We start from the raw sequence: 13,992 nt of genomic DNA on the forward strand, positions 1-13,992 counted from the left end.
TATGGGGTGACAGAGCTAGAGGACACACACACGCACGCAGATTCAATTAAATTTTTTATTTCATAATATAACACAATGAATTCTTTTTCAAATTAATGAAAATATGTGCATATTATCTTTGACAATCAGTTCAAAACTATCTTGTGTGTTCAAATTTTTATCAAAATATTTTCATTCCCAAATACTGAATTTTAAACAATATATGAATACATTCATAAATTGAAATTAATCTGCACTCTCATTGGTCCAACTCCCACCCCTTGATTCCAAGGGGTCTACTGTCCCTAGGATGGTGCATACTCTCCAGATGTGTCCCTGTGAGGTGCACATGAACACGTTCACACACACACACACACACACACACACACACACACATTGTCTGTTCCAAATGTGCAATCACGTCCTCATCTTTTGTATCTTGTTGTTTCCACTTATTATAAATTCTCAGGATTTAAAAATATTTGCATCTCATTAGTTCTTGTGGTTTCTGTATTTTTTAATATTTATTGTTCACATATATACTTATTTGAATTATCTGTTGAAATTGTTGCCAATCATTTTGTTACTGACTATGTTTCACAAATCACAGACACCAACCCAATATCTGAGATGTAGTTTGAAAATGTTTTCTCCCTTGTTTTAATACAATTGTTACTGGGTTTTTATTTTACATTTGGAAAGCATTTTAAATTTCCATAATGAGACTTAAAAAATTATACATGTCATAATTTAAAAAGAAAAAACTTCGGAAAATACCTGGGGAGCCCGTACTGTCAGCCAGGAGGGAGATTAGAGCATTCAGAGACCTGGAGGCATCAAGAGAAAATGATAAAACTTTAGAGTATTCCAGAGTTAGCAGCTGGTCAGGAGACAAAGTTTTCTCCTCGATTCACAAAAACTCCCCTAAAGGCAGCACCCTCATCTGAATAATGGGTACCTTGCATAGCAATTAAGATTCAAGGAGGCCAGGTGAGGTGGTACATGCCTGTAATCCCAGCACTTTGGAAGGCTGATGTGGGAGGATCACTTGAGGTCAGGAATTCAAGACAAGCCTGGGCAACATAGTGAGACACTGTTTCTACCAAAACAGACAAAAACAAAAAGATTAAAGGAGATGAAATATAGAGTGCATTTGCTTTCAGTAGTTCAGTGCATGTTACTTTCCTTCTCTCCTGCTGACCCGTCCCAAGGCCAACACCTGAGCTTCTGACTGAGCCCACTCACCACTTCAGGGATCAGCCAATTCATGCGGCCCAACAACCAGGTCTCTCGGCACAAGGGGCAGGATATCATCTCTCTGTCTTCTTCATCACCCAGAGGCGCTGTGGAGTGAGGATGCATGAGGCCATAATAGCAGGGCAATGGAATCTGACTGTTTCTCAAGCCCTGGATGCCCATCTTCTAAAAGGGAGGCTGCTCAGGGTCCCCTAGGGAGGGTGAGAGATGGAACCTCATTCCAGTCCTGTCGCTTTAGGTGATTTAGACTCTGTGAGTCTGAGCCTGATTATCTGTGAAATGGGACTGGCCATACCATCCTTACAGAGCTGTCCTGAGGGGTTAATGAGAAAACTTCTTGAGAGTATATAGCATAGAGTGGGACTTCAATGGCCCTTTAAATGCTGAGACTCAGAAATGGGGGCTGGCTGAGCCTCAAGGCTAAGGCAGGCATTGTGAAAAGTTATTTTTCATTGTTTCTCTCCTAATGAGAACACAGACATCCATATAAGGAAGGCAAATCTCTCTCTGATATGCCTTGAGTTCAAAGTTTTAGAAACAGAATGTTCTCTACATTCTTGGGTGCTTCATAATCTCATAAAAGCTGGCAACATCAGGCCTTTCAGCAGACCCAGTTCCCAATGCTGGGAACATGGGCATGTTTTTGAACTCACCTGGTGAGCTCAGATATCAATTACAGCAGAGAAGCAAGGTGTGGTATTTGCCTAAGGGCTGCTCCTGACTGCTCAGTATATGAATATATTTGCAGAAAAAAATGTGGCCCCATCCACAGTCATTATAGGGGTCCTCAGATCATGCATTATCCAGCCACAGCATGCCAGAATTTCAGCTGCCTGCTGCCTCCCTGAGAGGTAAAAGTCCAAGAGTTATGAGCATTTCTTTCACACAGTTTTCCCACTTTTAATTACTAATAACTAAATCTGTATTGCACTCAAAGCCCATAGTATTCCAATGGAGGTGTCTCATTAACTCCATAATAGAAATGAGATGGTAGTAGGGAAATAAATACGTGGGCAACTTCAAGGTTACATCTGAGATTAGAAAGCTCCTTTACATTAATTTTTGAATGTACTTAAGTTTAAAGGAATTGAAGATTTTAAAATATCCCTCCTTAACCCCTTATTACCCATTCAGCAACAGGATATTTAATTCATTCTCTCTCTGTCTCTCAAATTCAAGGTACCAAAAACAGTTCTCTACAGTCTCTGTTAACATCGTTCACTTTATTGACTCCTTAGCCCCTTACCACGGCTTCTGTTCCTTGATTGCAACGAACAGGCTCTCCAAGATCACAAACCACCTTTTGTCACTAGGTCCAGTGTTTGCATAAATGTGTAACTATATTAAAATACTTAGTATTACTTTTAATGACCTCCAAAAATATGCTCACTTGTGCAGACTGCTTTCACTTAACAAATTTGTGACAGCTTCCAGGCTCTGGAGCAACATGTACCGGACACAAATCCAAGCTGACCTACTCCCTAACTGTGTAGTCTTGGGCAAAGTCATTCTCTCTGTCCCTCAGTTTTTCATCTATAAAACAGATATTAGCCACAATATCTATCTCGTAAGGGAGCTATGAGCAGTGAATGACTCAATACATATAAAAATCACCTGGAACAAGAAATTTTAGTCAATTTAAAAATTTCTTTAATGTGTCACTGATATTACTATCCTTACAGCCATAACAATATAAGACATACATTGGTGTTTATTTACAATTAACGACATTTTAGATATTATTGACATTTAGATATTGTTTAGATGTTGTTAGTGAGTATATTAGTTTCCTAGGGTTACCACAACAAATTACCACACAATTCGTGGCTTTAAACAGCAGAAATTTATTTTCTTACAGTTCTGGAGACCAGAAGCCTGATGTCAAGGGTTTGACAGGGTCACACTCCCTATGAAGGCTTGGGAGGATAATTTTTTTCTTGCCTCTTCCAGCTTCTGATGACTCATAGCTTTCCCTGGCTTATGGCAGCATAACTCCAATCTCTGCCTCCTTCACATGACCTTCTTTCCTGTGTATGTTAAACCTCCCCATCCTCTCTGTTACAAGGACACCAGTCATTAGATTTAGGGCCCACACTAAATCCAGAATCATCTCATCTTGAGATCCTAAATTATATGTGCAATGACTCTATTTCCAAATAATATCATATTCACAGGTATTAAGGGCTAAGGCTTGGACATATATTGTTGGAGGATATTATCCAACCCACTATATTGACATAGGCAGGTTAAAAAACTAAAATGAGATCTTATCTTTTTCATATAAATATATAAATGCATCCATACATGCATAAGTATATACATTCCTACATGAGAAAACTTCTAAGAAAATAATGCAGATGAAAACATTAGCAGGTCTTATCTTTAGGTGTTACGTTTGAGGAATGGTTATTTTATTTTATGCCCTATGTTTTCACCTTTTTAACTGTAATAAACACCTATTGGTCTTATAAATATACAAGAGAATAAAATCACTGGGAAACATAACCATTCTCTGCTCCACCTACAGCAAAGCCCCTCCACTCAGAATAGGAACGTCTTTGAGAAACAGGAAGGGAGACAAGATGCTGGTCAGCCCCTTCCACAGTATTCCAGGACATATTTCCCCAAATTCCAAATCACATTCATTTTTTCAATATTTTAAATCTCTGCTTAGTCAAATGGGGGAAAACGTAGTATCTTAATTTCATATATTTTGCTTTATTCTGATAAATAATAAGGTTGGTGTTCTCATATGAGAGGCAGTGGCATATACTGATTAGATGTAGGAGCTCAGTATTGAACACTGCCTGTGTTCAAATTGAAGTCTCAGCACTTGCTAGCCCTGCCCTCACTATGCCTCAGTTCCCTTATGTTTAAAGTCAGACAACAACAGTGCCTCATCATATAATGTGGTGAGGATTAAATGATTAAGTATAGGCTTAGCACCTGCAACAGTATCAGGCATTGAGGAAATCACAATAAACATTAGCTATTATTATTATTATACCTGAATAGACCATTACTGTTTCTATGGCCATTTTTGTTATTATGTGGATTTATACTGATCGATATAGATTGACCTTCAAAATATGTTTTTCATAAAAACACAGTTTATAAAGCTGGAAGTAGGATATTATCTGATTTTTAAGTATAGTTACATTTGCATAGTAAAACTTCTGGAAAAATGTTTATTTCTCTTAGTCCATTTTCTGATGCTATAACAGAACACCAGAGACTGGATAATTTATAAAGAAAAGAAATGTATTTCTCACTGTTCTGAAGGCTGGCATCTGGCAAGGGTCATCCCATGATGGAAGCGTGGAAAGCAGAAGTGAGTGCAAAAGACAGAGAAAATCAAGCTGAAGTCATTCTTTTATTAGAAGCTTCCTATCACAATAATGGCATTAATTCGTTCATGAGGCCAGAGCTATCATAACCTAATCACCTCTCAAAGGCCCCACCTCTCAATACTGTTATAATGTCAATAAAATTTTAATATGAGTTTTGGAAGGGACATTCAAACCATAGCAATATTCAAAAGTTAACAGTTCTTATCCATGAGTAACAGAATTTTTAGGGTTTCTAATGATATTTTTCCTTTTGTGCATTTTCCAACAAAAGCATGTTAGGTTTGGAAGTGAGAAAAAAAAAAAAAAAAAATCTCCAGTCCTTCCCATAGGAAAACGGCTTAGCATCAGAATGAGGAACATCCCTAAGCCAAAGGAACTAGGTAATACGGTTGTCACAAAACTAATGTATCAATCTATCCACATGATAGCTTCAGGAAAAGCTGAGCAGCATCAGGGAAATTACAGCCCCAACTGAGTAGCTTCAGCGAAATTACAGATGCCCAGGGAAGGGACAAGCATGTTTCTCAAATGAACCTTACATTTTGCTGTCAGACAATGTCTCTTCTTCCTAGGATTTTAGTGAAGGTCGTGAAATGAAAATGAAATTAAAGTAGTTTCATAACATGCTTGATACAGTTTGGATATTTGTCTCCTCCAAATCTCAAGTTGAAATGTGATCTCCAACGCTCAAGGTGGGGCCTGGAGGGAGGTGTTTAGCTCATGGGGGCAGATCCCTCATGAATGGCTTGGTGCTATCCTTGTGGTAATGAGTGAGTTTTGGCTCCATTCGTTACCATAAGATCTGATTGTTAAAAAGAGCCAGGCACCTCCTCTTTTCTCTATTGTTTCCTCTCTTGCTGTGTGACATGCCACCTCCTGTTGCCTTCTACCATGAGTAAAAGCTTCCAGAAACAGACGCTGGCACCATGTTTCTTGTACAGTCTGCAGAACTGTGAGCCAAATAAACTTCTTTTCTTTATGAATTACCTCACCTTAGGTATTATTCCTTTATAGCAACTCAAAATGCACGAACACCATGTCTCTCTCTGTATTCTCCCAAATACATCCCCTTAAATTGAAATTGAAAGTAGGCTCCTCTGTTTAGCCACCTAGTTAGCCAAGCAGTGACTTCCACAAGGGATGGAAAGCGGGAGAGACTGCATGAAACCACCCAGGGCTCAGCATCACAGCCTCTGGAGGGGGAGAATCCTGACACAGTGGGTTCGGGGTACAAGTTGAGTCAGAGTCCCACTCAGCCCAGGGCCCAGGAACAATCAATATATGCACAACATTAAAACACTCTTAAAGTACTTTCCTTGTGCAATTAAAAATAATAAAAGGAATGGAAAAGATACACATGCCCAGCACTTATAACACAAAATCAGGTCAGGTTCTAAATGGGATGCATCCCTAAACCAACCAAGGGATTTGTGTAGTAGTGTGGACACACGAAAACTAAATTCCAGAAATCACTGCCTTTTTGCACCAAGATTTTCCAGATTAGGTTCCAGATGTACAAGTATAACAATGTAATGAGTAATAGTGTAAATGAAAGATGGAAAACTAAGCATGGACAAATGGAAAGATGTTTCATGTTCATTACTTGGGGCTAGATGGCACCTGGGAAACTCTAAGACTTTGGACACTTTAGATTTAAAAAGTGACAGCAAATATTATCTGCAGATTCTGTTAGTGCTCCCTGCAGCACATAAACTGAGAAAATGGGTATGTGGAGGCTAAAGTTACTCTATCTTGGATGCTAATCTGCCATATTTACTTCTGATTAACCTCAGTTCCAGGAAACCCTCTAAAAATTTCCAGTTTATCTATTGTTCCTTGTGTAAGAGTACATACTTACCATAATTCTTGCCCTTAGGTCAAAACAATCTTGATGTTATTGTACTTCAATTTTCCTACACATTTCTTCTGAATCATGTATACCCTTTCCTTATGGTATGTAAGCCCTGGATTTGGAGGGTAATTAGGTGGGAATCCACCATCTTGTCTCACCACTGTCTGAGGCACAGACATAGCTTCTGTTTGTTAGTCCCTATTACATGTTTCTTTCTAAGAAACTGGATTTATCAGCCTCTTTCTTTGGCCTCTCAGCTTCCTTGGACTTTGGGGGGTAGGTTTGCATAGACCTGTCCACCACAGAACACGGTGTGTCTGTTTGAGCAAGTCTGAAAGAAGATACACATAACAAGGAGGCATCTATGGCAGGTCCCACTGATGAGATGTGAACATGTATTTGTTCTCATAATTATTTTTTCCTTCTTTTCCATGAAGTAGGCATCTATAGATAAAATCGTGCAAAAAAAGAATATCATATTTTACTTTAGGAGAAACTATAAAGAAAAGTCTCAAAAATTAAAAAAGAAAACAAACTGACCAAGATGGTGGAGTAGGAGATATCAGCTTTCATCCCCCAACAAAAACAAATACAAACATCTATTCACAAACCAAAATAGACCAGAAAGGGCTCAACGGGCCAGTAAAAAATCTGCAGCAGCACAATGGAGAAAAAAAAGGAGATTACCCACACAGAAAGTATTTCTGGTGAGAACAGCATACTTGAGACACCCGGAGACAGCTATGAGCAAAGAAGAAAGGTGCCATGTCATCCATGCACAGGGAACTGTCGTGGTACCCAGAAGAGTGCTCCACAGAGGACACCAGTATCCCTTGCCACTGAGGTAACCAGCAGCCATTCCTACCAGGGAAATCCAGAGAGGGAGACACAGCTGCATACCTCTCCCTCTCCACAAGAAGTGGCCACCCCATTGAGCTGCTTCAGGAAAGGAACCACCACCTCTTCCAACCCTGAGCATTTCTTAACATAGAGCCATAACCTCTTTGCGAGTGATCACACTCCAGACCCAGGCTCTGTGGCTACACTGGGCCCACTGATGACTCACACCAGAGCCATTGCCATAATGAGCTAGTCCACACTCCAGGCTCAAGAACCAAGTCCTCGCTATGCATGACCCAACTCAAGGTGCTAGCTCAGATGCCACAGAGAACGAGACCTTCCCCTAATGACAGAGTCTCTCTAACTTTGTGTGCATCTGTGCTCCCATTCTTGGCTCTCTAGCTACTTCACGAGAATTTTCACCTTACATATTGCCATAACACAACAGCAGGGGTGCCAGCATCCCAGACATCAGGTACATTACTGCACTGAATACCAGAGCCATAGTCCTTTCATGCATACCTGTGCTTTGTACCTCGGCAGAATATACATTCTTCTCAAGCACATATGGAATATTCTGGAGGATAGATCATATGTTAGGCAACAAAAGAAGTCCTAACAAATTCAACATTAAAATAATACCAAGTGTATTTTTTTACCACAATAGTATAAAACTAGAAATCAATAGCAGAAGGAATTTCAGAAATTTTATAAAAATATGGAAATTAAACAACATTGTCCTAAACAACCAATGGGCCAGTAAAGAAATTAAAGAGGAAATTTTAAAATACCTTGAGACAAATAGAAATGGAAACACGCCAAAATGGAAACATACCAAAACTTATGAGTTGTGGCAGTATCCGTTCTAAGCGAGAAGTTTATAGCAATTAATGTCTACATCAAAAGAGAAGAAGATTTCAAATAAACCACCTAATGTTATACATCAAGGAACTAGAAAAAGAAAAAAAAAAAACTAAGCCAAAAGTTAGTAGAGGGAATGAAATCATAAAGACCAGATTAGAAATAAGTGAAATAGAGATGAGAAAAACGATAGAAAAGATCAACAGTAAGAGTGGATTTTATGAAACGATTAAACAAAATTCAACAAAACTTTAGCAAGACTAACAAAGTAAAAAAGACAGATGGCTCAGATAAGTAAAATCAGAAATGGGCCTGGCGTGGTGGCTCATGCCTGTAATCTCAGCACATAGGGAGGCTGAGGCAGGCATATAGCTTGAAGCCAGGAGTTCAAGATCAGCCTGGTCAACATGGCAAAATTCCGTCTCCATAAAAAATACAAAAATTAGCTGGCGTGATGGTGCATGCCTGTAATCCCTTGAGAGGCTGAGGCATGAGAATCACTTGAACCCGGGAGGTGGAGATTGCAGTGAGCCGAGATCGCGCCATTGCACTCCAGCCTGGGTGACAGAGCAAGACTCTATCTTGAAAAAATATATATATATACACATATGTACAATATATATAATAAATATATATTATATATAAATAAGATATAATATATATAATAAATATATATTATATATAAATAACATAATATATATAATAAATATATATTATATATAAATAAGATATAATATATATAATAAATATATAATATATAAATAACATATAATATATATAATAAATATATATAATATATAAATAACATATTATATATAATAAATATATATAAAATATAAATAACATATAATATATATAATAAATATATATAATATATAAATAACATATAATATATATAATAAATATATATAATATATAAATAACATATAATATATAATAAATATATAATACATAAATAATATATAATATATATAATAAATATATAATATATAAATAATATATAATATATATAATAAATATATAATATATGAATAATATATAATATATATAATAAATATATATTATACATGAATAATATATAATATATAATAAATATATTATACATGAATAATATATAATATATAATAAATATATATTATACATGAATAATATATAATATATAATAAATATATATTATACATGAATAATATATAATATATAATAAATATATATCATACATGAATAATATATATATAATAAATATATATTACACATGAATAATATATAATATATAATAAATATATATTACACATGAATAATATATAATAAATAATAAATATATATTACACATGAATAATATATAATAAATAATAAATATATATTACACATGAATAATATATAATAAATAATAAATATATATTACACATGAATAATATATAATATATATAGTAAATATATATTATACATGAATAATATATAATATATATAATAAATATATAATATATAAATAATACATAATATATATAATAAATATATATTATCTATAAATAATATATAATATATATAATAAATATATATTATATATAAATAATATATAATATATATAATAAATATATATTATCTATAAATAACATATATATAATAAATATATATTATCTATAAATAATATATAATATATAATAAATATATATTATCTATAAATAATATATAATATATAATAAATATATATTATCTATAAATAATATATAATATATAATAAATATATATTATCTATAAATAATATATAATATATAATAAATATATATTATCTATAAATAATATATAATATATAATAAATATATATTATGTATAAATAATATATAATAAATATATATTATATATAATATATAATAAATATATATTATATATAAATAATATATAATAAATATATATTATATATAATATATAATAAATATATATTATATATAATATATAATAAATATATATTATATATAATATAATAAATATATATTATATATAATATATAATAAATATATATTATATATAATATATAATAAATATATATTATATATAATATATAATATATAAATAAATAATATATAATATATATTCGAGACTGTCTCAAAAAATATATATAATATAGTATATAAAATATATAATATATCACATACTATATATAATATATTATATATGTTACATAATATATATTATATATGTTATATAATATATTATATATGATATATGTTATATAATATATTATATATGTTATATATGTATGTTATATAATATATTATATATGTTATATATGTATGTTATATAATATATTATATGTGTTATATATATGTTATATAATATATTATATGTGTTATATAATATATATTATATACGTTATATAATATATTATATATATGTCAAATGTTATATAAAATATATAACATAGTATATATTATATATTATATGACATATAATATATGTTATATAATATATAATATAAAATATATAAAATATATAAATATATATAAATATATATAATATATAAAATATGTATAATATATTATATATATTATATACTATATAAAATATATATTATATGATATATAACATATATAATATATTATATAACATATATAATATATTATATATGTTATATATATTCTATAATATATTATATATTCTATAATATATAACATATATTATATAATATAATATATAACATATATTATATTATATAATATATTATTTTTTATTATTTTTTTTTTTTTTGAGACGGAGTCTCGCTCTGTCACCCAGGCTGGAGTGCAGTGGCGCAATCTCGGCTCACTGCAAGCTCCGCCTCCCAGGTTCACGCCATTCTCCTGCCTCAGCCTCTCCGAGTAGCTGGGACTACAGGCGCCCGCCACCACGCCCGGCTAATTTTTTTTGTATTTTTAGTAGAGACGGGGTTTCACCGTGGTCTCGATCTCCTGACCTTGTGATCCGCCTGCCTCAGCCTCCCAAAGTGCTGGGATTACAAGCGTGAGCCACCACGCCCGGCTGTATATAATATATTATATGTTATATAACATATTATATATTATATACTATATTATATAATATCTATTTTATAAAATATATATAATATATAATAGAAAATATATACAAAATTTATATTATATACAATATATATTATATATTGTATATAATATACATATTATATATTATATAAAATATATATATTATATATATCAGAAATGAAAGAGGAGATATTACAACTGACATCACAGAAATATAAAGGCTCATAAAAGACTACCTCAAAAGAGAAGAACAGCGTGAAGAGAAGTGAACAGCCATACGGCAAAAAATTGGGTAACCTGGAAGAAGTGGATAAATTCCTAGATGCATATATCCTACCAAGACTAAACAATGAAAAAGTAGAAAATATGAAAATATGAACTGACCAACAAGGGGATTGAATCAGTAATAAAAAGTATCCCATCAAAGAACAGCCCAGGACCTGATGGCTCACTGCTAATTTTTACCAAACTTGTAAAGAACTAATACCACTTCTTCTCAAACTCTTCCCAAAAATTAAAGAGGAGAGAATACTTCCAAATTCATTTTACAAGGCCAATATCACCCTGGTAACAAAGCCAGACAAGGACACTACAGGAAAAGAAAATTGCAGGCCAATATTCTTGATGAACATAGATGCAAACATCCTCAACAAAATACTGGCAAACCAAATTAAATAGCACATTAAAAAGATCATTCAACATGATCACGTGGGATTCATACCTGGGATGCAAGGGTAACTCAATATATCCAAATCTATAAATGACATTAATGGTATTAACAACAAAAACCGTATGTTCATCTCAATAGATGAATAAAAGGCATTCAGCAAAATTCAACATCCTTTCAGGATAAAAACTCTCAGCAAATTAGGTATATAAGAAATGAGCCTCAACATACAGACACAAAACCCATATCTGACAAGACCACAGCTAACATCATATTCAATGGTGAAAAGCTGAAAGCTTCCTTTAAGATCAGTAACAAGGTAAGGATGTCCACTCTCACCACTTCTATTCAACTTAACACTAGACATCCTAGCCAGAGAAATTAGGCAAAAGAATGAAATGAAAAGCATCTAAATCAGAAAAGAATAAGTTAAATTATCTGTTTGCACATGACATGATCTTCTACATATAAAACCCTAAAGACTCCACCAAAAACTGTTGGAATTGATGAATGAATTCAGTAAAACTGTGGATACAAAATGAACATACAAAAAGCAGTTGTGTTTCTATACTCTAACAACAAACTATGTGAAAAAGAAGTCAATCCCATTTACAATAGAATCAGAAAGAATAAAATACTTAGGATTAAATCTAACCAAGTAGGTGAAAGATCTATTTCACACTGGATAAATTTAACCAAGGAGGTGATGCAATCCCTATCAAAACTCCCATGACTTTTTTCATAGAAAAAGAAAACACAATCCTAAAATTTATAAGAAACCACAAAAGACCCTGAATAGCCAAAGCAACCTTGAGAAAGAAGAACAAAGCAGGAAGCATCACATTCCCTGATTGCAAACTATAGGACAAAGATATAGTAATCAAAACAGCATGGTACTGGCATAATAAAAACAGTCACATAGACTAATAGAACAGAGTATAGCCGAGAAATAAGTTCACACATACAGGGTCAACTAATCTTTGACGAGGGCACCAAGAATACACAATGATGAAAGGAATGTGTCTTCAATAAATAGTGTTGGGAAAACTGAATATCCACATGCAAAAAAAAAAAAAATGAAATTGGACCATTGTTTTACACCATATTCAAAAATTAATTCAAATGCATTAAAGACTTAAACATAAAATCTGAATCTGTAAACCTCCCAGAAGATGACATAGGGAAAAAGCTCCTTGACATGGGTCTTGGCAATTTTTTTTTTATATGACTCCAAAAGCAAAGGCAACTAAAGCAAAAATAAACAAGTTGAATTACATCAAACTAAGAAATTTCTGCATGGCAAAGGAAACAACAAAATGAAAAGGCAACCTATGGGATGAGAGAGAATATCTGCAAACCACATAGCTGATAAAGAGTTAATATCCAAAACATGTAAGGAACTCACACCATGCAATAGGAAAAAAAAACCCAAACAACTCAATAAAAAATAGCAAAGGACCTGAACTGGTATTTTCCAAAGAAGACATAAAAATGGCCAACAGGTATAGTGTAGGAAAAGGTGCTCAATATCACTAATCATAAGGAAATGCAAATCAAAATCACAATGAGATATCACCACACAGCTGTAAGGATGGCTATTATCAAAAAGACAAAAGGCAAGTGTTACCAAGTATGTAAAGAAAAGGGAACTTTTGTACACTGTTGCTGGGAAAGTAACTTGGTACAGCCATTATGGAAAACAGTATGGAGATTCTTCAAAAAATTAAAAATTGAACTACCATACAATACAGCAATCCCATTTCAAGGTATATATTCAAAGGAAATGAAATCAGTATCTTGAAGGAATATCTGTATTCCCATGTTCATTACAGCATTACTCAAAATAGCCAAAATACGGAATAAACCTAACTGTTTATCGGTGAATGAATGGATATAAAAAATGTGGTGTGTGTGTGTGTGTGTGTGTATATATAAAATATATCTACAATATAATATATCATATAATATATATAATATATCATATAATATATAATATATCACAGAATATATATAATATATCATATAATATATAATATATCATAGAATATATAGAATATATCATATAATATATAGAATATATATAATATATCATATAATATATAATATATATCATATAATATATCACATATCATATAATATATAATATATCACATA

General features: G+C 32.5%; 1 long non-coding RNA gene across 1 annotated transcript in view; it reads right to left on the minus strand.

The window, feature by feature from the left end:
- Nucleotides 1-955: 955 nt before the first annotated feature.
- The window catches only part of LOC134735951 (uncharacterized), a 51,243-nt gene continuing 38,206 nt past the window's right edge, over nt 956-13,992 (minus strand). Inside the window, exons 3-4 of the long non-coding RNA XR_010119555.1 lie at nt 1,225-1,322; nt 956-1,078 (exon numbers count right to left, since the gene is read on the minus strand). This is a non-coding gene — a long non-coding RNA (uncharacterized lncRNA). The remainder of the gene's footprint in view (nt 1,079-1,224; nt 1,323-13,992) is intronic.

This window comes from Symphalangus syndactylus, chromosome X (assembly GCF_028878055.3).
Source record: "Symphalangus syndactylus isolate Jambi chromosome X, NHGRI_mSymSyn1-v2.1_pri, whole genome shotgun sequence".
Classification (NCBI taxonomy): domain Eukaryota; kingdom Metazoa; phylum Chordata; class Mammalia; order Primates; family Hylobatidae; genus Symphalangus; species Symphalangus syndactylus.